The sequence below is a fragment of the Delphinapterus leucas genome, chromosome 1, assembly GCF_059928025.1.
Source record: "Delphinapterus leucas isolate spDelLeu-1000000601 "Yukka" chromosome 1, BTC_Dleu_Yukka2, whole genome shotgun sequence".
Lineage (NCBI taxonomy): Eukaryota > Metazoa > Chordata > Mammalia > Artiodactyla > Monodontidae > Delphinapterus > Delphinapterus leucas.
In genome coordinates, this window is record NC_143129.1 from 142,273,739 (window position 1) to 142,298,803 (window position 25,065).

The following is a 25,065-nucleotide window of genomic DNA, read 5'->3' on the forward strand; positions in this document are numbered from 1 at the left end:
CTCTAGCAGCTGGTGACAACCCATTTCAAGTCAATGTAATGAGTATTTATTGAGTGTCTACTAAGCACACGAATTGTGCTGCCAGGATAACAGTGATCAAAGGATACTGATCTGAATGAAATTCTCCTTGAAGTTTTTTCCAGTTGGTTTATGATGATTAGAATTGTGGCTCTAGGGAATGACAAATGGAGATAGTCTAAAAACACAGTTCTGTGTAGATGTGTTTTGAAATGCTTAGTGAGACTTTTGGCTCTTTTATAAGTGAGAAGCACGTTAAATTTTGCTTGAAGAATGGCCAGAAGGTCCTGACTTTTAGTATTTGCTGGCAGAAATTAGGAATCTTAATAATATGTGACTCCAAAAAAAAAAAAATGTTGAATAGGTTGGGAAAAAACTAAATTACATAGAGGAATATTTAAAAATGATAAAGCAACCAGCAAGAGGGTGTACGTAGACCCAAGGAATTACATGTGTGTTGCTATTGCCATTGTGTATGTCCTTGTATTTTTCTTCCTCCTGTTTTGGCTTTTTCTTTGAGAAGTAAGAATAAGGAAATTGTAAGGGCCAAAAGGTTCTGAGATAGTTTGTGTTCTGAGCACCTCCTTTAGAAATACGCTACTGATGAAAAATCTGAAAGTGAAATTAAGAAAACACTCCCGTTTACCATTGCAACAAAAAGAATAAAATATCTAGGAATAAACCTACCTAAGGAGACAAAAGACCTGTGTGCAGAAAATTATAAGACACTGATGAAAGAAGTTAAAGATGATACAAGTAGATGGAGAGATATACCATGTTCTTGGATTGGAAGAATCAGCATTGTGAAAATGACTCTACTACCCAAAGCAATCGACAGGTTCAATGAAACCCCTATCAAACTACCACTGGCATTTTTCACAGAACTAGAACAAAAAATTTCACAATTTGTATGGAAACACAAAAGACCCCAAATAGCCAAAGCAATCTTGAGAACGAAAAATGGAGCTGGAGGAATCAGGCTCCCCGACTTCAGACTATACTACAAAGCTACAGTAATCAAGACAGTATGGTACTGGCACAAAAACAGAAATAGAGATCAGTGGAACAGGATAGAAAGCCCGGAGATATACCCACGCACATATGGTCACCTTATGATAAAGGAGGCAAGAATATACAGTGGAGAAAAGACAGCCTCTTCAATAAGTGGTGCTGGGAAAACTGGACAGGTACATGTAAAAGTATGAAGTTAGAACACTCCCTAACACCATACACACAAATAAACTCAAAATGGATTAAAGACCTAAATGTAAGGTGAGACACTATCAGACTCTTAGAGGAAAACACGGGCAGAACACTCTATGACATAAATCACAGCAGGATTCTTTTTGACCCACCTCCTAGAGAAATGGAAATAAAAACAAAAATAAACAAATGGGACCTAATGAAACCTCAAAGATTTTGCACAGCAAAGGAAACCATAAACAAGACCAAAAGACAGCCCTCAGAATGGGAGAAAATATTTGCAAATGAAGCAACTGACAAAGGATTAATCTCCAAAATTTACAAGCAGCTCATGCAGATCAATAACAAAAAAACAAATAACCCAATCCAAAAATGGGCAGAAGACCTAAATAGACATTTCTCCAAAGAAGATATACAGATTGCCAGCAAACACATGAAAGAATGCTCAACATCATTAATCATTAGAGAAGTGCAAATCAAAACTTCAATGAGATGTCATCTCACACCGGTCAGAATGGCCATCATCAAAAAATCTACAAACAATAAATACTGGAGAGGGTGTGGAGAAAAGGGAACCCTCTTGCACTGTTGGTGGGAATGTAAATTGATACAGCCTCTATGGAGAACAGTATGGAGGTTCCTTAAAAAACTGCAAATAGAACTACCATACGACCCAGCAATCCCACTACTGGGCATATACCCTGAGAAAACCATAATTCAAAAAGGGTCATGTACCAAAATGTTCACTGCAGCTCTATTTACAATACCCAGGACATGGAAGCAACCTAAGTGTCCATCAACAGATGAATGGTTAAAGAAGATGTGGCACATATATACAATGGAATATTACTTAGCCATAAAAGGAAACGAAATTGAGATATTTGTAGTGAGGTGGATGGACCTAGAGTCTGTCATACAGAGTGAAGTAAATCTGAAAGAGAAAAACAAATACCGTATGCTAACACATATATATATGGAATCTAAGAAAAAAAATATAAAGGTCACGAAGAGCCTAGGGGTAAGACGGGAATAAAGACACAGACCTACTAGAGCATGGACTTGAGGATATGGGGAGGGGGAAGGGTAAGGTGTGACAAAGTGAGAGAGTGGCATGGACATATATACACTACGAAATGTAAAATAGGTAGGTAGTGGGAAGTAGCCGCATAGCACAAGGAGATCAGCTCGGTGCTTTGTGACCACCTAGAGGGGTGGGATAGGGAGGGTGGGAGGGAGGGAGACGCAAGAGGGAAGAGATATGGGAACATATGTATATGTATAACTGATTCACTTTGTTATAAAGCAGAAACTAACACACCATTGTAAAACAATTATACTCCAATAAAGGTATTAAAAAAAAAAAATGCAGCCACCTCCTGTGGCTCCCTGATGTATATCTACCCCACCACCACACCCCCAGGAAAGGGCCTTGGCCCTTTTTCCACTCCAAAGGAATCCCTTTCTTTCTCTCTGCCTTTGCCCAAAGCAAAGTCCTTTATGATACCTTTGCCCATAGTTAGAAGATTAAAGGCAGAAGGGAAGCACCTGAAAATGCTTTTGTCACCAAGATGCTCTGAATCCCTGAAGGGAGAAAAACTGTGAAGATGCTTTTAACTCTTAGAAAAAGTTCAGGGTAAGGTGAAGTTTGCTCTTTTTGTAGGGTCTTGGAGTTGGGCTTTAATAATTTCAACCGTAAATCTGTAACCATTTACTTGTGATATCTTTTTCGTATATAGTACCTAGAAAAAGGTATATGAAAAAAAATTTTTATATATATATATATATATATATATAGAGAGAGAGAGAGAGAGAGAGAGAGAGAGAGGGAGAGAGATCATAAAAGTAAAACTAGCTCCCTCAAACCTCTGGTTGACATAACTCAGGAAGGCTCTTCTATGAGATTTTGTAACTTTAATGTAAGATCGAGAAATAGGAATTCAGGGAAATTACTTGACTGAGACTGAAGGCATTAACAAGCTATAGTCATAGTTCTTGGAAAGGTGGGCTTTCCTTCAGCTGGTATCAGAATTCAAGGGGATTAATACGGTAGCTGGGGCCTCACTGCAGAAGGGATAAGCAATGGTGTTTGAAGCTCTGCAGGTTAAAGGAAAAACCCCATGGCATCCTTTCCATGGCAGAACCCAGCCAAGAGCTCAAAGTAAGGGGAGTAAGGGCCTAATTCCCAGGACAGGATCTGGCAAGGGCTAGCTAGCCTCAGAAGAAGCCTCTATATAAATGGTGGCATTCTCATTTCCAATGAAGAGCAGTGCAGCTGCAGACCAAGTTGGCAGTACAGTCCTGTACTCTAGCCAAGTTCACGGACAGACAGTAACTCAGTTGTTACCTGGATGTCCAGACCCTACTGTAAGCCCAGCCGGTATTAGGTCTATGGCCACATGACCAATTCCAGGCCCTACTTGCTAGTGATGATGAGGTTAGTGAGTGATAAGGTTACTTGCCAGTGAGGCCGATGATCTCTTTTCTGCTCTGATTGATAGATGTTGGAATTAAATAATTTAAACGTAATAATTTACAGTTAAATTATTTGATAGGCTGGAAGCTGGGTGTTTCATACAAAGGTCATATGTCTCAGGGAAGGACTGGAGACGGCAAGGGCAGGCTGACAGAGGTCATGACAGTATAGAACAGTATATTTCTGAGGGTTTTATTCCTTCTCTTCCTCCTTCCCCCAGTTATATGGAGTATTTGTGTTTCCCTTTTGGCTTGTGCAACAGAGATTGTGTTGATTGATAGTTGACAAGAAAAAAAGAAGCAGTTAAGTTCATTAATGCAGTGCACTTTTATGGAGCACCTAATCTGGATCAGGTACCTTGCTAAGTGCTGGAGATGCAGTGGTGAATAAGATAATCTCTGCCAGATTTCTGTATCCCACCCTCAGTTTCCTTTCTTAGCATATCCACCTTGCTAGTGGTTGCATATATAGTACAAATACAGGTACACGTAACTGTTGTCCATTATTTAATATACCTGGATGTGCACAGCTAGGAAAATCCTACCAGGGGATGCAAGAAGACACGAGGTCTGTGTTTATCTTAAATAGGGCCTTTCCCAGAACAAGGGTCAATCCCAGAGGGAAGGTCGATATAATTAACCAAACACTGATAGCAATTGGTTCTTGTGGTTTAATCACAGACACTGAATCCGCAATGGTAAGCTCAATGTAATGACTGAAATTTTAATTTCCGTAGTAGTGTCATATCCATCCTTCACTTTCTAAGCCTGTCCTCCTCAGCTCATTCTAGCCTGTGTTCATCATTCTTACCTTTCATTAGTTAAACTGTAAAAATGGACAGTGTTGTCTAGTGGAACAACAGTGGGCGTGCAGTCAGAAGACCTGAGTTTGGGTCTTGATGCCTCCAATTATTTGTGACTTTGGTCCATTTAACATTTTCTGAGCCTCGGGTTTCCTCATCTGTAATGACGCTGGCATTTTAGGGTTGGTGGGTCCAGTCAGATGATGTGTGAAGATTGCTTAAGAGTTCAGCTGTTTTTTTCCGAAACACCTAGCATTGTGCATGGCACATTGTAGATGAGTGATAAGTATGTGCAGTCAAACCGTTGTTCGTTGTATGAGATTCAGATTTGCCTTTTTGAGTGTATTCTTCTTTGATTTATTACATTTCAGCTTGTTTTTGTAAATGTCTTGTTTCCCTAATCAGATTCTCTAGTCCTTAGGGAGGTGCCTTTTCCTTTTATTTGTTTTGTCCCTATTCCTCCCCCAACCCAGGTCTTATCAAGTGTAGGGATTTAAGAAATGCTCAGCAAATAGTAGTATATTGTTTTTCATTTCTTTTCTATAGAAAAGAAATATAAATGAGAAACAATAGATAAGAAATAGAAAATATAAATGAGAGAGAGAAATATAAATGAGAAATATATAAATGAGAAACGATTAATAAATGTTTGTCATAGGTATATATAAAGACATCACTGTCATGCCTAGTATGGTTGGGAGGTGGGGTTTGCTGTGTGCTGTAGACAAATGAAATTGAAAAATGAATAACAGTTCAATTCAAAATAATCAGGGTCAAGAGACAAGTAAGCTTCTAGAGGATAAAGGCTGTTTCCTTTCTCATCTATGAATTCCTGGTGGAGGGACTAGTTCACAACAGGGGCTCCTTAAAAGTTTGCTAGTGGGATGGATGGATACATTGATTAGTTAACTGACAAATGACCTGACAAACAGCAAAAGTCTTTGAGAATCAGAAGGCAGAGAATTTATTAGTGGGGTGGAATTTTTTTTTTTCCCCTGAAGAGGAACCTAATTAGTCGATCCGGGTTCTTTGAGGATGAAATAATCTTTTGGATAAATAAAAAGAAAAAAAGAAAAAAAAAAAGAGGAGGTATTTCTCCAGGCAGGGAGAACAGAACAGGCAAAATTGTCTTTAATTTTCTTATGTTGAAATCTAATCCATTCTTCAAGATCTACATATAATTCATCTTTACATTGGCTCAAAGTGTTTTCCTTACACACGGTAGGTGGCTGCTTAGATGAGCCTGGTTTTCAGATCTAACCACCTCTTTGAAGCTTTGAATCTTTGAACAATGGAGAATCTCTCTGAGCCTTTACTTCTGTAAAGTGGGAATGGTGATTAGAAACTCACAAGGCTATTGTTGGGATCAAACCCATCAGTGCATGGACAGATGTTTCATAAACTGTGAAGTGCTCTTCAACGCTAGTTTTTCGGGCTATTATTTTTTCTTAGAGTATTTCCTATATGCTCAGGGCTATTAGAAAAATTATAATTAATGTCTTTGCTTAGCTCATTAGGGTTAGGGTTAGGGTTAGGCAGTAGAAAAAGGGAGTGACCTTATGAGAAAGAAAGAAAATCTGCCTGTTTCTTTGTGTAGAGACCTGATGCTAAAAAGAAGGAAAGAAATTCTTTTTGATGGATGATAAAGGTGAGCAGGGATAATTTATTTTCCAATCTGACTTACCTCTGGGCTATTAAAAAAAAAAGTCTCAGAGGTGGTTTGTGTTTAATTGTAAAGCTTTCCTAAGAGAAGATGAATTGTCTCCCCGTTGGGAAAGGTTGCCTTTCATCTGGACAGCACCCGCTTCAGCTCAACAGGCGCTCCTCGCATCAGGGCCCACGTGGGGCAGTTTGGATATACTCCCATAGAAAAGAGACAGTTCCTGCCTTCAAAGAATTCAAGTCCAGTAGTGACAGTTAAGTGTCAGAAATGACCCCCCCTGCATGGGACAGTCTCTCTCATCCCCAAATATTGGGGGGCTAGGGCACTTGAGAGAGTGGAGATGGAAACATCCAAGGAAATTCTAACTCTGTGTTCTCCAGGACAACTGCCACTTGCCACATGTGGCAAGTTTAAATTTTAATTAATTTAAATGTATTTACATGAAAAATTCAGTTCTTCAGTTGCACCAGCCACATTTCAAGTGCTCAAAAGCTGCATGTGGCCAGTGGCTACCCTATCAGACAGCACAGAATGTTTCCATCATGGTAGAGAGTCCGGTGGGGCAGCTCTGGGAATCCAGCTCCTGTACCTTCTCTAGGGGACCAAGGGCCCGGCGGGACCCATGACATCAGGCTTCATTGGCTTTCTGCCCCTTCAGCTTGACCTACTCTGGGAGTAGAGTGGTATGTTCTACTCTCAGATGGCAGGATTTCCCATTCTAGAAGAAAATCAGTCCTTAACTTTCTGTGCAGTGAGAAGAAAAGATAAAAGTCTTTGGCATGATATAAAAAGAGCATTCGTGGGTTACTCTTCCCTGTGCTGTCCCTGTCCCATGCCCTGTGTGTGCTATTGCTCTACTGAATTCACCATTTTTCAATCACGCCTTGTATTTTCATTCTTCTAAGCCCTTTGTCTACCTCTTACCCCTTCCCTCTTTATTTTTTTATTTTTTTTATTTTTTGCGGTATGCGGGCCTCTCACTGTTGTGGCCTCTCCTGTTGTGAAGCGCAGGCTCAGCGGCCATGGCTCACGGCCCCAGCCGCTCCGCGGCATGTGGGATCCTCCCGGACCGGGGCACGAACCCACGTCCCCTGCATCGGCAGGCGGACTCTCAACCACTGCGCCACCAGGGAAGCCCCCCCTTCCCTCTTATCTGCATTCTTTGTGCACATCCTTCAAGGAGCTGGTTAAATGTCTACTGACAGTTGGTCTCTTCCTTTGCTGTGCTTCTAGAGCTCTCCTGCGGCACTTCTCCTGTCCTGCTGTAATGATCCCTTTACACGCCTCTCTTCCTCCTCGATGGTGAGCTCCTTCCTTGAGAGCAAGACTTAGTCACCTTTGAACACCCTGCTTCTGATAAAAGACGATGTTGAAGGTGACAGGTTGAATGAATGGGTTCCCACGTGAATGAATAAATTACTATGCAAATGGATAAACGAAAGAGTGAGAACACACTAGGCTCCCCAGGCCAAATGAGCACTAAAGAGCTTTGTAAAAGCCTTTGGATCCCCAGGCCAATTCTGTTCTCTTCTTGGCTGTAGAATTCTGGGTGATCTCTCAGCATCCACAGCCAAATACCTTTGAACTCAGGGTGTTAAGCCAGATACCAAGGCACTGCCCCCGAGTATGAGTTCATAATCTTAGGGAAAGTGTAGGTCAGGAGATGAGGAGGCGCGCTGGCTTCTATTTAGACAGACGTTGCTACCAGGCTCTGTGTATCCTCATAATGAAGTGGGCTATCAATGCTGCACTGTGCACACTGCAGCAGGGTGGGACGCTGGCATTGTGATGAGTCTACATTATTCTGTGAGTTTAGCACTAAGGGGATTAAAATGCAGGCCATTCAATTGTGCTTACTGTGGTGGGTGCAACAGACGTGATTCAGCATCGCACAGGGCGATTGTTGTTTGAAAGTTTTAGATGGAAAGCACAGGGCTAGGGACTAAGACAGATCTAGGTCTGAGCTTTGGCCGACTCTGCTCTCATTTAATGAGGGACACTGAGTAAATAACTTGAAATTTTCTTACCTGTAGAACATAGGTAATAATGGTAATAATACCTCACTACCTGATATGGATTTGTGATACTTACATGAAATGACACACCAGCATTTAAAACATAAAATCCAGGAAGAAAGGAACTATTGTTTATCAGGTACTTTCTGTGAGCCAGGCCCTGTACTAGGCCTGTTAGGTGCAGTATCACGTTTAATTCCTATCAGGATCCTCAATATGTAAATGTGATCATTACCACAAAGTGACATCTCCTGTCTTAGACCCTTCTCTCCATTTCTGTTCCTGTGTCAAACATTAGTTTCCCAGGTGGGACTTCAGTAAATCCTCATACCATGTAAACTAGGTGATAACGTCCTCCACTTAACTGTGATGACAGAGAGGCCCAGAGAGGTTAAGTAACTTGTCTAAAGGCAAGCAGATACTAAATGGCAGAGTGGGAGTCTTAACCCAGTATGTACAACTGCAACTCTGAGACTTTTCCCACTCACTTGGTTGGCTATAGCTCTGTGCTAAGCAAAATTTCTATAATGGCACCCCCCCCCAAATATTATGTCCTAATCCCTGAAATCTGTGACTATGATGAGATGCCATTCTGGTGATCACATTATGTTATGTGTGCAGTATACGTAAAGAAGGGAGATTATTCAGGTGGGCATACTCTAATTGTCCAAGCCCTTAAAAGCAGAGAGATTTCTCAGATGGCAGAAGAGAAATCAGAGAGATTCGAAGCACAAGGGAGATTTGCAGTGCTGATGCTGTTTTAGAGATGGAGGGGCCCCTTAGAAGGGATCTGGATGACCTCGGCCTCAAGAAGTTGTAAGTGACACCAGCTCACAGACGCAACTACAGAGAACCAAATTCTGCCAACAACCTGAATGTGCTTGGAAGTGGGTTCTTCCCTAGAGCCCCGGGTGAGAACACCTCTGGCCAGCACCTTGATTTTGTCCTGATGAGACCCTGAGCCAGGAGGCCCGTGGAGCCCGCCTGGACTTCAGACTACTGAACTGTGAGCTCATGAACGGGGGTCGGGTTAAGCGTTAAGCTGACAGATTTCCGGTAACTTTTTTCGCGTCAATCGGAAACTAATACAAATGCTTTACATTAGTGTCTATTAGTTAAAAGCATCTACCTGATGAGGTTATTTGAAGAAATGGAAAAAAAAAACCTGTAAAGCACTTAGCACCATTCTTGACATTTAGAAAACACTTAAAAAATGTTACCTCTGTCTTATTTTTATTGTCATGCTGATTTTTACAAATTGGGAAACTGAGGCCAAAAGGTTAAATAGCATGCCCAAGGTCATAGAACCGGTGGCAGTCATGGTGAGAATGTTCAGGAAGGGCTGCCTCTTATAAGAGTGTGCACTTCATCCGTAGACCAGTGATGTGTAACCAGGAATGCACATTGGAATTACTGGCAGAACTTGCCATATGGATCCTTATATCCTGATCACAATCATCGTGATTCAAGGTCTTGGGTGATCTTGGGTAACTCTCTTTTAAAAAACTTCACGGATGCTTTTAAGGTACACACTTGTAGAGTTACAGCACTAGACTATGAGCTCCTTGAGTTAAGGGCCTTATTTATTTATTTATTTATTTATTTAATTGGAGTATAGTTGAAATGTGTTAGTTTCAAGTGTACAGCAAAGTGATTCAGTTATACATATATATATTTCAGATTTTTTTCCATTATAGGTTATTACAACATATTGAATATAGTTCTCTGTGCTATACAGTAGGTTCTTGTTGTTTATCTATTTTATATATAGTAGTGTGTATCTGTTAATCCCAAACTCCTAATTTATCCCTCCCCCTGCCCCTTTTCCCTTGGGTAACCATAAGTTTGTTTTCTATGTCTATGAGTCTGTCTCTGTTTCGTAAATAAGTTCATCCGTATTATTTTTTAGATTCCACATTTAATTGATATCATATAACATTTGTCTTTCTCTGTCTGACTTACTGCATTTAGTATGATAATCTCTGGGTCCATCCATGTTGCTGCAAATGGCATTATTTCATTCTTTTTTATGACTAACATTCCATGGTATAAATATACCACGTCTCCTTTATCCATTCATCTGTGGATGGACATTTAGGTTGCTTCCATGTCTTGGCTATTGTACATAGTGCTGCTATGAACATAGGGGTGCATGTATCTTTTCAGATTAGAGTTTTTGTCTTTTCTAGATATATGCCTAGGAGTGGGATTGCAAGATCACATGGTAACCCTTTTTAGTTTTTTAAGGAGCCTCAGGCTGTTCTCCATAGTGGCTGTACCAATTTACATTCCCACCAACAGTGTAGGAGGGTTCCCTTTTCTCCACACCCAATTAGGGGGCCTTCTTTTTTTTTCTTTCTTTTTTTTTTTTTTTTTTTTTTTTTTTTTTTGCGGTATGCGGGCCTCTCCCGTTGCGGAGCACAGGCTCTGGACGCGCAGGCCCAGCGTCCATGGCTCACGGGCCCAGCCACTCCGCAGCATGTGGGATCCTCCCGGACCGGGGCACGAACCTGCGTCCCCTGCATCAGCAGGCGGACTCTCAACCACTGCGCCACCAGGGAAGCCCCTAGGGGCCTTCTTAATCATCATAATCACAAGAAGGCCTGGATGTATAAAATATTTGGTCATATATGTTACATATTATTCTTCCAATGGATTGCTGGGACTTTACTGTTTCAGCAAAGGTCCCATGACCTTGGAGTGGATGTCGGTGGAAATGCTTCCCTACCTTTCTCCTAAATTGGCCCATTTTGGTGGCTGGCAGCGTGAGCCTGGCATTTATTATATCTAACAGCTCTCAACCCTTATGAATCAGCTCCCCAGGGCTCTACCTCCCCACTCACACCCATGTCTATAGTTTCTCTTTCTTTTCTTAGTCCGAGGGGGAGGCCTTGCCATTCACCTGACACCAGCAGGTTTAAAATAAGTTTGTTAACAGGAGCAGAAAGTTGCAGCTACATTGCTGCGATGGGCGAATCCTCCCCCAGTGGGCAGAGCTGTTGGAGAGAGGCAGTTAAAAGGCAGTGCAGAACAGGAGCAGGATGACTCAGAGAGGAATCCCAGCTTTGAGCATCGGCACTTGGTTTTCCATTGTAGTCTCAGAAGTGGGTGCCAGTGTCTTTCGGGTTTTCCTATTCAGTTTTATTTATTTATTTATTTTTTGCGGTACGCGGGCCTCTCACTGCTGTGGCCTCTACCGTTGCGGAGCACAGGCTCCGGATGTGCAGGCTCAGCGGCCATGGCTCACGGGCCCAGCCGCTCCGCGACATGTGGGATCCTCCCGGACCGGGGCACGAACCCGTGTCCCCTGCATCGGCAGGCAGACTCTCAACCTCTGCGCCACCAGGGAAGCCCTCGGTTTTATTTTTAAAGCAGTTCCCCTTTCTCAAGACAGCCCACACAATTCTACTAGTAACAAATCATGCAATGAACACCTTCAAGGAGACAAAGGAAGGCGACTGAAACTCCTCAGAAGCGTTGGCCACCTGCTGAATGTTTGACCGGACATGGTCATGATAATGACAGTCCCATTCTAAAAAATTTATATGGTTCCTGCTGTCTTTCCAAAGAAATCGCACCACACTGTCAGATTAGTTTCCACTGATTCCGGTGGAACTGCTGACAATGGAATCGAGGACTTAAAAAAAAAAAAAAAAAAAAAAGAAAAAGGAAAAAACCCTCCATTCCCTGAATGCCAAGCCTTTTGAAATGTCCCTGCTTTCGTGGCGCCTAATAAATGTCAGCTCACATGTTGCTCATCAGATGGGCGCCATCTGGTGTATTGGAAAGAGATTTCGATTGGGAATGGCAGAGAAACAGGCGTTTACTAGCTGTTTGACTTCTGGGTCTCAGTTTCCTCTAAAACTGGGAGTGTGTGTTTAGATAATCTCTAAGGCACATTTCATCTGTTAGCGCTCAAGCAATATATTAAGGATGTAAGTAAGCTTCATGAGGGTCGGCCATGTGTCTTGTTCATTTCGTATTCCCGTTGCCTGGCATGGCGACCAGCAGGTAGCAGTTGCGGAGTAAATATTTGTTGAATAAATGACTGCATGGATGAATAAACTAATGTCGATGAAACTAATGAAGAGATCCTCGACATGTGTTACTGTCTTTTATGCTCATTTTGATGGGGTTTGTGCAAAAAAAAAAAGGAAAAAAAGGCAGCTGATACGCAGGGGGATCAGCTCGGTGCTTTGTGACCGCCTGGAGGGGTGCGATGGGGAGGGTGGGAGGGAGGGAGACGCAGGAGGGAGGGGATATGGGAACATATGTATGTATGTGGCTGATTCATTTTGTTGTAGGGCAGAAGCTAACACACCATTGTAAAGCAATTATACTCCAATAAAAAAAATAAATAAATAAGCAACAAGGATATATTGTATAGCCCAGGGGATTATAGCCATTATCTTGTAATAATTTTTAATGCAGTGTAATCTGTAAAGATACTGAATCACTGTGATGTACACCTGAAATTAATGTTGTAAATCAACTATACTTCAATTTAAAAATAAAATACACTGACGATTAATGCAAAAAAAAAACCAGGCAGCTGATACACTGCCTTTGACAAGTGTATCAGCCGTGATGGTGTGGAAGTGATGATGCATTTGTTGCTCTTGGCTCATCAGACCCCTAGACGATTAGTCTTGTTATTGCTCTTGTGTGTTATGTAAAAACCTGGGGTATAGACCAGTCAATGAATTACATGTCCTGCTGGGATATGGTTGACAGTGGCCACCAAGGGTTGGTGAGAGAGCTCAGAATCCAAAGGCTTCCCTTAGACCTCAGGTTTAAGCTGTTAAGAGTTGAAATCTGGGGAGGTCAGCTTAGGCAAAATAGAGAAACTGTACAGGTCAGGGGACATGGTGTACAGACCCAGTGAGTGAGAAACTCAGGAGAAGCATCCAGGGGATAGGGAGCTTGATATCTGATATCAGAGAGGGGGCCGGGTGAGTCAGAAACATACTTCACGTCTAGGGTCCCATAGATGAGGGTCTTCATCCTAAAAGTTCCAATCTACCTCCATTTTCCCCAAAGAGAGTTTGTTCTGTAAGGCAGGTGATCTAGATGAATAGAGAGAATAAGAGTTTTAGAATTCGGCCAATGTGAATTTGAAAACTGGTGCCATCATTTACTACTTTCATACCCTGGATTGACTTCTCTGAGTCTTGATTTCTCCATCTTTAAAAAATTTTTTTTTTATTTTATTTATTTTTTTTGCGGTACGCGGGCCTCTCACTGTTGCGGCCTCTCCCGTTGCAGAGCACAGGCTCCGGACGCGCAGGCTCAGTGGCCATGGCTCACGGGCCCAGCCGCGTCCCCTGCATCGGCAGGCGGACTCTCAACCATTGCGCCACCAGGGAAGCCCTCCATCTTTAATATGTGGTTAATAACAGTGTTACTATGAGGACTGGATCAGGTGATAGGTATGTAAAGCACCTAGCTCTGTGTCTGGCACACAGCAGGTAATCAGTAAGTATTTGTTTGATTTTCTCTTTCTCATTCCTGGTCAGTCATTAAATATTCATTGAGCACCTGGAGTTTGGTAGGCACTGTGCTTGATATAGGTGATACAGACCTGAAAGAGACGGTTTCCTCTCCCCTGGAGTTCCTGGCGGAGCAGCAGCAGGAGCAGTGAAGAAGGTAAATGACAACACAGTATGTTTCTTTTTTTTGCTGTACGCGGGCCTCTCACTGTTCTGGCCTCTCCCGTTGCGGAGCACAGGCTCCGGACGCGCAGGCTCAGCGGCCATGGCTCACGGGCCCAGCCGCTCCGCGGCATGTGGGATCTTCCCGGACCGGGGCACGAACCCGTGTCCCCCGCATCGGCAGGCAGACTCTCAACCACTGCGCCACCAGGGAAGCCCCACAGTATGTTTATATGTGGAATATACTAGAAATACAGAACTGGGGGTGTCCAGAAAAAGAAATGCTCAGTTCTGTCTTGGGGAGTCAGGGAAGGCATCCATTTCACTCCAGCTCAGGTATTTTGAAGATGCCTGTGTTCACCCAGTTTGGGGAAAGAAAATGTTCTCTGATATTTTGTATGCTGCTGTGTGGGCTTTTCTTTTTAAAAGTTTTAGTTCTACATTTGAGTTGTAGGAAACAGGAGCTCTTGATTGAAGATCTATTGAAAATCGATAGCAACAAGGCCTCACATGTGTCAATTATGTGTGTCAAGTGATGATAATAATAGCTAATATTTATGGCACCTAAAAATACAACTAATGATTATTGATTCATCTTTATTACGTGACAAGCATTTTTCTAAGCCTTTCCATTCATTGTGTCAGTTAATTCTTCACAGATTCCCATAATATATATTTTATTATCCCATAACAGTTTGATTATCCCCATTTTACAAAGGAGGAGTGTGGAGTTTACAGAAGTTCAGTAATTTCTGCAAGGTCACTTGTTAATAATTTACAGAATTGTGACTTGAACCGGTTTTGTCTGTCTTCAAAGCTCGTGCTCTGTAAGAGAACATTATGCTGTCACAAGAAATCTCTTTATTTAAAAAAAAAAGAAATAACATGGTTGAGTTTGTTAACTGCAAATCCAAATTAGAATATTGAAAATGATGTTTGTTCATTTCTATATAATCATTTAATTTTAATGATCCTATTTCCTTATCAGGATGACATTATTTTCAAGATCTGCTGAGCACATTTGATATCTTTGTTGTCATTTAATTCATTTAACATCTGGAGCAGCTGTTTTGTTTTATTTTTTCTGAAGGGGTGGTAGTTGTAATCTTTAGGGAGAATTTTTGCTTTTTCTTAATCATCTTCAATATTGAAAACAAAACAAGCAGTTAAAGCAATCTCTGAGTCGTAGCTGTCACATTTTCAGAGTAGCTGTTAGCTTGCATTAAAAAAAGGGTAATGTAGATACTGTCAGAATGAGAGTTAAAGAGCTCAATTTTAGGTTGCTAGAGAAATCATCTGTAATCACGAGAGAGATTACTTGGGTGTTCATGGAGTTCAGAACTGAAATACAGAAGGCTGTGCAATAGTCGCATGTTTTTCACGTGTTAGGAAGGAGAAATGTATGCTTCAGTAAACAAGTCTTGATGACAAAGACCAAATAAGGAACGTGGGAACGGTGCATAACTCAAATCTTAGAAGCCTGCACGTTTCCCTTCTGATGACTGGAGAGATGGTTTGGGGCATCAAGTCAGGTGCTCTTATTTCGGACAGAGGCCAACTGAAAGGCACTTACTCATCTCAAAGTCACCCCACATAGAAAAAAGGCAAATTCAGCTCTTCTGACAATGAATGTAATACAGTGTGTTTACTTTTGCTTGGAAGCAGAAACATAATTTTGGGAAGATGCATATGGCCATATAGTTCTACAGATGGCCACCAAAATGTTGAAAGAGTCTCACTTGCAACCCGAAAAAAAACATTCTGATGTTTTATTGTTGCTTTTAAAATTATGGAGATTTTAAACATACAGACAAATATAAAGAATAATATAATAGACCTCAATATACCTACTACCTGGTTTTGGCAAGGCTTAAAATTTTGCCTTATTTGATTTGGATTTTTTTCCTTTAAGAATTAAAATATTATAGATGCGAGTGAAGCCTCTGTGATACTTCTACTTGAACCTATTCCATCTTTCCTTGAGTGGAAATCAGTATTTTGAGTCTGGTGTTTGACGTTTCTTAAGGAGTTTAAAATTTTACTGCATATTATATATCTAAAACAAAATGTGCTTTAGATGCTATGTATTTTAAAACTTTACAAAAATGCGTTCATACTGAATATGAACTTATCTCTTTACTTTTTGGGCTCAACATCATTTTTGAGATTTATCCATGTTGATATAAGTAGTTCTAATTCATTCATTTTAACTGCTTAGTATTTGGTTAAATGAATATAACAGTATTTACCTACTTCCTCTTCTGATGATGAGCACTTAGGTAGTTTACAATCTATGGCTGTAGGAAAAAAAACAAAACAAGCTTTAATAACTATCCCTTATCTGTCCCTTTGGCCTCGTATGAGACGATGTTGCAAGGTAGACTATCTAGGACCAGATTGTTGAATCTTACTATATACCCATCTTCAGTTTTAGTGGGTATTGCCAAATTATGTTTTAAAGTGGATTTTCCAATTTATATATCCACCGGCAGGATATGAGTACCCTGTGCTCCATATAAAAAACGATAATCAAATCGTTTATTACTGTTATACTTTTAGTTTTTGCCAGTCTGGTGGGCATAGAATGATGGTTCCGCATCTTTGTTTTAATTTGCATTTGCCTGAATGCATTTGAGGTTAGGTTATTTTCGTCTGTTTATTGGCTATTCAGGTTTTCTCTTCTAGGTGTCATGTTCATATCCCTTGCCCTATTTTTATCTTGAGTGAGTTTCCTTTTTCTTGTTGGTACGTAGGTCTTGTGTATGCAATCTACAGACCTTTTCTTGGTACCTTTATAAATATTGTTGTGGTTGTTTTTGCAGATGATACAATAAATTCAGTGTAATCCAGCTCAGAATTCTAACATGCGTGGGTGTGTTTGTGTGTAATTTGACAGCTTCTGAAATGTGCATATCAGAATGCAGATGTCTAATAATAGTGAAGACTGTTTTGAAGAACAACAAAGTGACAGATATTATACTCCTGGATATTGTCTTATTAAGCATATATTATGTGCCAGGTATTATTACAGACACTTTAATCTGTTAATAGGATGGAAGGTTACAAGTATTTCCTTTAATGCTTCAGGGACCAGAAGAATTTCTGCAGCTTCTCTTTCAGGTTATGAGGCAGGGAATAACTAAAGCTTCTCTCCTCACCCTTCACCATTAGATACAATGTTTCCTCCTACCAGTCACTCCTGGTTACTCTGCTTCAGAATAGCTGGCCTCTTGCTGTTGCTTCAGTGCGTTAAGAACATCCCTTTCTCTGCTTCTTTGCACTAGTCCTTCTCTGTTTCTGTGTCTTCTTAACCCAGCTTTATCACTCTTTATTGTTTATTACCACTCGGCATTATCTATTTTGTTTTATTGTGCATCGCCCTCATTAGACTATAAGCTCTGTGAGGACAGTCTTCTGTGTTCATTGCTGAACAAACAGGTCTAGAATATTGCCAGACATGTAATAGAGTGCCAAACAGTACTTGTTGAATGAATGAAGGAATGAAGGAAGGAAGGAAAGAAGGAAGGAAGGAAGGAAGGAATCTTTTCTGTACTTTAAAATCTTGTCTATGTGAAATGATAAATTTCAATTCCGCTAAGGCTTAGGATATAAATGTAGTTTGCACTTTAAGGCACACAATGGTTTCTTGGCAGTAGGGGTTTATGAGTAAGAGTCCGGACTTTGGATTCACAAGGAAGTTGGGTTTAAAACATTCTTGTTCTACTGATTACCGGTGGTGTGACTGTTTACTTAACCTTTCTAAGACTGTTTCCTAAAAAAAACACCCATTTCCTCCCTTGTAAACATTAGCATAATCTTATCACTCTTGAGTAACAAGATCTGGCTTGCTTTTTCAAAGGCTTGCTGTGGTGGCTGCCTTGAGAATCTCTTGAATTAAGGGAGTACATGTGGAAACAAGGAGATGATGGGGGAGATGGACTCAGCTCAGAGAGGAGGTGGTGGCGGGGTTGAGAAACAATTAAATTCCACCTGGATTTTAAAGATAGAGCCTGCAGAGTTTATCAGGAGTTTGGCTTGGGTGTATGAGACAAAGAGCAACCAAGAATGTCTCCAAGGCTTCAGGGCTGAGAAACTGGGAAGGTTGGAGTTGCCATTTACTGAGCTGGGAAACACTGAAGTAAGGAAAGGTTGGGGGAATGTTAATATGGACGTTAAGTTTGAGATGTGGACTAGATGCCCATTCGTGGTTGTGGAGTAGGCAGCTGGGTAAAGGAATCTAGAGTTCAGGAGAGAGGTGTCTGCCGAAGATGGACATGTGAGAGGCTTCATCATATAGATGCAGTTAGAAACCATTAGAATGGATGAAAAGTACTTAAGCAATGAGTTTGGGGAGAGAAGAGAAGGGTTTTGAAGTCTGAGTCATGCCGTGTCTCAACATTTAGAAGGTGAGAAACTAAGAAGGAACCAGTGAAGGAGACTGAGTAAAAATGGCCAGTGAAGAAGGAAAAATCCAGGAGAGTAAGAGCCAGGAGAAGAGGTGTTTCCAGGAGGCAGGAGGGACCAACTGTGTTCAATATTGCTGGCATGTCAAGTAAAATGAGGACTAAGAATAGATCAATATTAGCTTAAATGTAAATAGTTTTGGACCTTATGTTAAAGATAGATGGTATTGCGGAGCTTGACCCAGGAAACTTCTGAAAATCCCTCTTGTAAAAAACAAAAACAGAAAAACATTTCTCCCATAATTGATTTCTTTAAAATGTTAATGAATTGTGCTTTTCAGAGATGGTTGATTTACAACTGGATGCCTAGTATTAGCTATCACTTAGTTGTGCTATTTATTTTAAAGACTTTTTTTTAGAGCAGTTTTAGGTTTACAACAGAATTGAAAAGAAGGGATAGAGATTTCCCATACCCCTACTTCCCCCATATAAACACAGCCTCCCCTGTTATCAGTATCAGTCACCAGGGTGTAACAGTTTTTATGAAGGGCGAACCTACATTGATACATCATAATCACCCAAAGTCCATAGTTTTACCTTGGGGTTCACTCTTGGTGGTGTACATTCTATGGGTTTGGACAAAAGTATAATGGCACATATCCATCATTATAATATCATATGGAGTATTTTCACTGCCCTAAAAATCTCTTGTGCTCTGCCTCTTCTCGTCTCCCGTCTTCCCTCCACACACACCACTGGCAACCACTGATCTTTTTTTTTTTTTTTTAGCATCTGTATTGGAGTATAATTGCTTTACAATGTTGTGTTAGTTTCTGCTGTACAACAAAGTGAATCAGCTATACGTATACATATATCCCCATATCCCCTCCCTCTTTTTTTTTTAATTCCTTTTTTTTAACACCTTTATTGGAGTATAGTTGCTTTACAATGGTGTGTTAGTTTCTGCTTTACAACAAAGTGAATCAGTTATACATATACATATATCCCCACATCTCTTCCCTCTTGCGTCTCCCTCCCTCCCACCCTCCCTATCCCACCCCTTTAGGTGCTCACAAAGCACCGAGCTGATCTCCCTGTGCTATGCGGCTACTTCCCACTAGCTATCTATTTTACATCTGGTAGTTGTATATATGTGAATGCTACTCTCTCACTTCGTCCCATCTTATCCTTCCCCCTCTCCCCGTGTCCTCAAGTCCATTCTCTACATCTGCGTCTTCATTCCTGCCCTGTGCCCCTAGGTTCATCAGAACCATTTTTTTTTTTAGATTCCATATATGTGCGTTGGCATACGGTATTTGTTTTTCTCTTTCTGACTTACTTCACTCTGTATGACAGACTCTAGGTCCATCCACCTCACTACAAATAACTCAGTTTCGTTTCTTTTTATGGCTGAGTAATATTCCATTGTATATACGTGCCACATCTTCTTTATCCATTCATCTGTCGACGGACACTTAGGTTGCTTCCATGTCCTGGCTATTGTGAATAGTGCTTCAATGAATATTGAACCACTGATCTTTTTATTCTCTCTGTAGTCTTGCCTTTTTTAGAATATCATATGGTTGGAATCATATAGTATGCATCCTTTACAGATTGGCTCCTTTCACTTAGTAATGTGCATTTAAGTTTCATTTCTTTTTCGTTGATTAATATTCTTCCATTGTCTAAATGTACCATGGTTTATTTATCCACTTACCTTCTTAAGGACATCTTGTTTGCTTCCAAGTTGTGGCAGTTATGAGTGAAATGATATAAATGTATGTGTGCAGGTTTTTGTCTGGGCATAAGTTTTCAACTCCTCTTGCTGAATACCAAGGAACACGATTGCTGGGCTGGTACGATGGTACAAATGTAAGAAACGTCCAAACTGTCTTCCAAAGTATCTGTACCGTTTTGGATTTCCAGCAGCAGTGAATGAGAGTTCCTGTTGCTCCGTGTCCCACCAGCATTTGGTGTTAGCAGTGTTCCAGATTTTGGCCATTCTAATAGGTATGTAGTGGTGTCTCATTGTTGTTTTAATTTGTGTTTCCTGATGACATGATATGGAACATCTTTTCATATGCTTATTTGTCATCTGTGTATCTTTTTTGGTAAGGTGTCTGTTAAGCTCCTTGGCCCATTTTTTAATTGATAGCTGTGCTTCTTAGAGATGTATCCCTATAGCTCCTTACATTGCACTCTTCTACCCTAACCCTATGACTTTACTTATATTGAAATTACATGTTGTCTTCTCCCACGCTAGGCCATGAGCTCCTTAAGGGCAGGAACTGTGGCTGATGAATCCTTTTATTTTCAGCGTGCCTCCCAGCTCCTGGTATGTCTGGGTGTTCAAGAAAGCTTTGTTGGACAGAGCTGAACTCAGGCCAGTTGTGAGGTGTACTGTATCCTTGGTGACATGGGTGGGTGGGGAAGGCTGGAATGTGTGATTGCATTTCAGCACCAGTTCTCTGACGCTGACTGGGTTGATTCAGTTCTGACACTAACTACCCAACTACCCAGAGTTAACACAGTCCCCACAAGTTAAGGGCACAGTCCCCCAGGATTACACCTTCCCACATCCCAGCCACAATTTTCAGGCATCTCCAAGAAACCCACACTTCTGCCTGGCTGTCTACAAATTGGGGGATTTGCATGACGTCCTCAGGTTCAGAACTCAAGAAAAGCAGTACACTTTTGACTACCCTTTTATTATAGAGGGTCCAAATGAATAGCCAGATACATACATATCTGGCAACAGGTACATAGGGCAACAGGATGGGGGAGAGGAGGGTGCAAGAGCATCTATCCCTGTGGAGTCAGGGTGCCTTCTAGTACCTCAATATATTCATCAATGAGGAACCTCCCCGAACTTCATTGTTCAGAGTTTTTAATTGAGGTTTCACTGCATAAGCATTATTAAGTGAATCATTGGTCACATGATTGAACTCAGTCCCCCCAGAGGTCAGGGGACCCAGCTGAAGACCCCCTCTAATCATGTGGTTCACCTTTCTGGTGACCAGCCACATCCTGAATCTATCTCAGGGCCCTGCCAGGAGTCGATTTACAAGCATAACAGAGACACTCCTATCACTTGGGGAATTTTAAGGGATTTTTGAATTCTGTGCCAGGAACTGGAGGTAAAAGACAAATATATATTTTCTATTAGACCGCAGTGATTATGTTAAAGAGGACCAGGGGAAATAATTGAGCTCCAGACCTGCCTCAAAGGGAGATGCTATTCAAAGAAAGGCAGAGGGAGGACTCCAGTGTGACTCAGGTTATCATTGATGGTCAAGGCAGCCCTGGCTGTGGGTGGTGTTGGGTAGGATGTGGCATTCAGACCAGTTAGTTGGCGGCATCTTGGCTCAGAATGGTTCATCCTTTTGAAGCAAGCCTTCCACCAGTGCCAGAAGGGGGGTGGAAGATAGGCTGATCCTATTCTCCAGACAGAGGGGTTGATAAGACACATTTGGTGGACTGCAACCAAGGATGGCCATAATCCTGGCAGAACTCAAGTAGTGATCAGGGAAGAGAAGGGGCAAGATTAAGAGAACCAGCATTTATTAAGGGCTCCAATGATGGCCCGCTCTGCCAGGTTCGTTATACCTTCCGCAGAGTCCTTTGAGGCAGAGGTTCAGTATGCATCTACACCTGCTTGTTGAGTCATGCTGTGTACCAGGCGCTGTAGTAGGAACTGGGGATAAGACTGTGAATAAGCCTGATGTGGTATTTGTTCTTTGAGGAACTTTTAGTTGAGGATAGTTGCAAACTGGCAAGAACAGTAAAATGTGCTAAGCACAATGTAGGGTACTTGGGAAGTGCATAGAAAGAGGGTAACGTTATAAGAATCAGAGAGCGGTTAACTTACCTAAAGGCATGTAGCTAATAAGGGGTGGAGCCAGGAATTGAACCCAGGTTTTTTCCACTTCACAGCTAGTGTTTTCACAGTATCACACAGTCTAACCTGAAGAGGCACGGTGGTGGGAAGGGGTAGGGCTGTGCATCGTGGCTCCCAGCCCCAGGGACTGTGGCACTGGGACTCATTCCAGCCCTACCCACTGGTGCATACTGATTGGCATGTGGTTATCTCCTTGGTTATTGCAGTTCTGCTGCAGAGCCCTAGGTGTTTCTACAACACCTGCCTGCCTCTGCCCAGAGCCTTTTGAGGCAGCGCACCCTCGGGTGGGCTTGGCTTCCATCCGCGCTGCTAACTAGGAGGCGGATGCTGTGATGGACCCTTTCCTCTTTTCACTTAATGAATGGGTAGCTCTGCTGAGCATACGGACTGGAGACAGGGCTCCAGTCTGGTCATTTGTAGCTTGAAGGGGGGTTGACAGAAAGAGAACTACAGCAACCTGCTCAGTTTCTAAGCCAGCAAGGCAGATTTCCAATTTCTGGGGAAAGACTTGGGCCACATGGTCCTAGCAGATACTATACTTGTGGACAAAAGCCTTGCCGTTACCACACAAAGCATCCTCTCCTGTAACACCTACTGTTTTGAAATCTCTCTTTTTTATCTGTTTTCTTCTCTCTTTTAAAAAATGAAATTGATTTCCAATGTTGTCACTGAATATGCTTTTGGAAACCTCCACTGTCCGGGATGGTGTTTATTCTCCTTGGCCTCTCGGTCCCTTCTCCCTTTGGCTTCTCTAACAAATGACTGCATCGATCGTGCTCTGAATAGCGCTTGCCTTTGGTTTCTTGCAAGCTGAAACGGTAGAGATGTTTCTGTACAAAGGGGAATGATGTGAGGAGCCCTGCATATGTCAGCTGTTGGAGACCTTCTCCTGCAGGAGCATTCAGAGGAAAGATGGGGAGATTTTAGCCTTCAAGAAGTAACTCTGCAAGGCTCCACCGGGAAGCCAGGCAGGTACCTTCATGCCCCAGGAGGCATCTGGTGTGGGGCAGCTGTGCCCAGACTCAGGCGTGAAATGCATTACAAGTCATTAATATTAAAGTACAAACAGTTGCCAATTATGTACTTGTTAAAAGAACAGTTAGATTGGATATAGGATTGTTCCCGTCACTAACTCGCATGATACTTAATTCCTTCATTTCTCAACGAGAGAAAAAAGGGGATGGAGTTACAACTAGCATGGACGTAATTGAGCATCGTTATATTTACACCTATGAGAATGGGTCGAATATGTGAATGTCTTGTGTCTCGTGGGTCTGTTGAAAACCAAAATGTGTGCGCCTGGGCTGTGGTGGAGTAAGTCCAGATTCCTTAGTGTTGCATAAAAGGTCCTAGCTTGCGTCGCCCTGTCCAGCTGTATCTCTGCTGGTTCTTTATTCAGATTCTGGGTGCCAGGCATGCTGACCACCAAGCCGAGGAGGCTTGGCCCCATCTGGACTGTGTCACCTGAAGCTCATGCTGCCCCCATCACCGTCCCGCCCCACCCCGCTCTCATACAGGGCTCGGCTCAGTTGTGCCTTCCCCACAGCTCGGTCCCAGTGACCTTATCTGACTTCCACTGCCCCTGTATTTCCCTCCATCACAACACTTCAGACTTCTATGCTATTCACTACATTGACGCTCCTTTGGATAAAACCAGAAGTTTGTATCCCTAGTGGCAGATTTTATTCATGTATTTGGAAGGAGGCGAAAGGGAGGGAGGAAGGAAAGAAAGAAAGAAAGACGGAAACATGAAGGACAGATAAGCTGAAGAGTCATGTGTACTTGGGTCCCATTCAGAGCTTTTCTGTGCCATCTCAAGCAAATCTCTTCAACCCTTGACCCTTTGTTCCTTCAGCTGGAGGAAAAAAGGTATAATAATAATAATACTTTCCTCACTGAATTATTACAAGGATTAATGAGAAAACATTTGTAAAGGGCCTAACAGTGTCTGGCCCTTGGAAAGCAAGAAATAAATGCTAGTTTCCTGCCAAGTGTTCACTTTGGGCAAAGAAAAATAAATTCATGTGAAAGGAACTGGGAAAAATAATCTATAAAAGCAAAAAAAAAATCAAATTTTAACTACTGCCCATTTTAGAGTAAGGCATTTTTATCCTTTAAATATGAGGCAGAGGGTAATGTTGCAGATAGGAGATGTTATCTTGGGGCATTTTGTGGCAGAAAAGGAAAAGATGTGTATTTTTTTTTGTTTATCTTTTTCTGAGAACATTCACCACAAATGATGTCTCAAGGCCAAAGTAGGCAGGGTGTGATTCTACTGAGAGCACAGATTAAGTATCCTCATGTTTCATCCTCCAAGGTCTTACCTCACACTTACTATCTCAGAAGGGAAGGATGTGGAGGTTAGGATTTCTGTAAATTGTGGATTCAAGCCCCATGTGGGCCAGACAGTCTGATTCCAGAGCGTCATTGGTCTTGTGAAAATATCACTTGATTTGGGAAGAAGAAACGTCTCTGTTATTACTGATCAGGTGACCTTGGATATGTAACTTCTCTAAACTTCCGTTTCCTTGGTTGTACAACGGATATACTACTAATGATACCTGTTATGAAGAGGTTGCTAAAAGGATCACATGATGATGGATAAGCAGTCTTTTGTGAAATCTGTGTGTTGTACCAAAGTCAATCATGGTTATGGTTGCTACCATCCAGGTCCACAATTCAGGCCTCACCCCACCTAACCCTCTTAGGAATTTCTCTCTTAGATCTCAGGATGAAACAGTGCAGTTGAATGTCTGATTTACAGCTCAGAGCACACATTCTACCATTGCTATTCCACTAGTGTCCTTGAGAAGATCCTCCTGGTTTTACGGAAGGATTACAGCAACATGACCACAGCATGACCCATCAAAGGACTCTTGGACCTGAGGAATCCACCATGTCATAGCTACAACGGCACGCTTTCTGGTGCTTTGGCAACC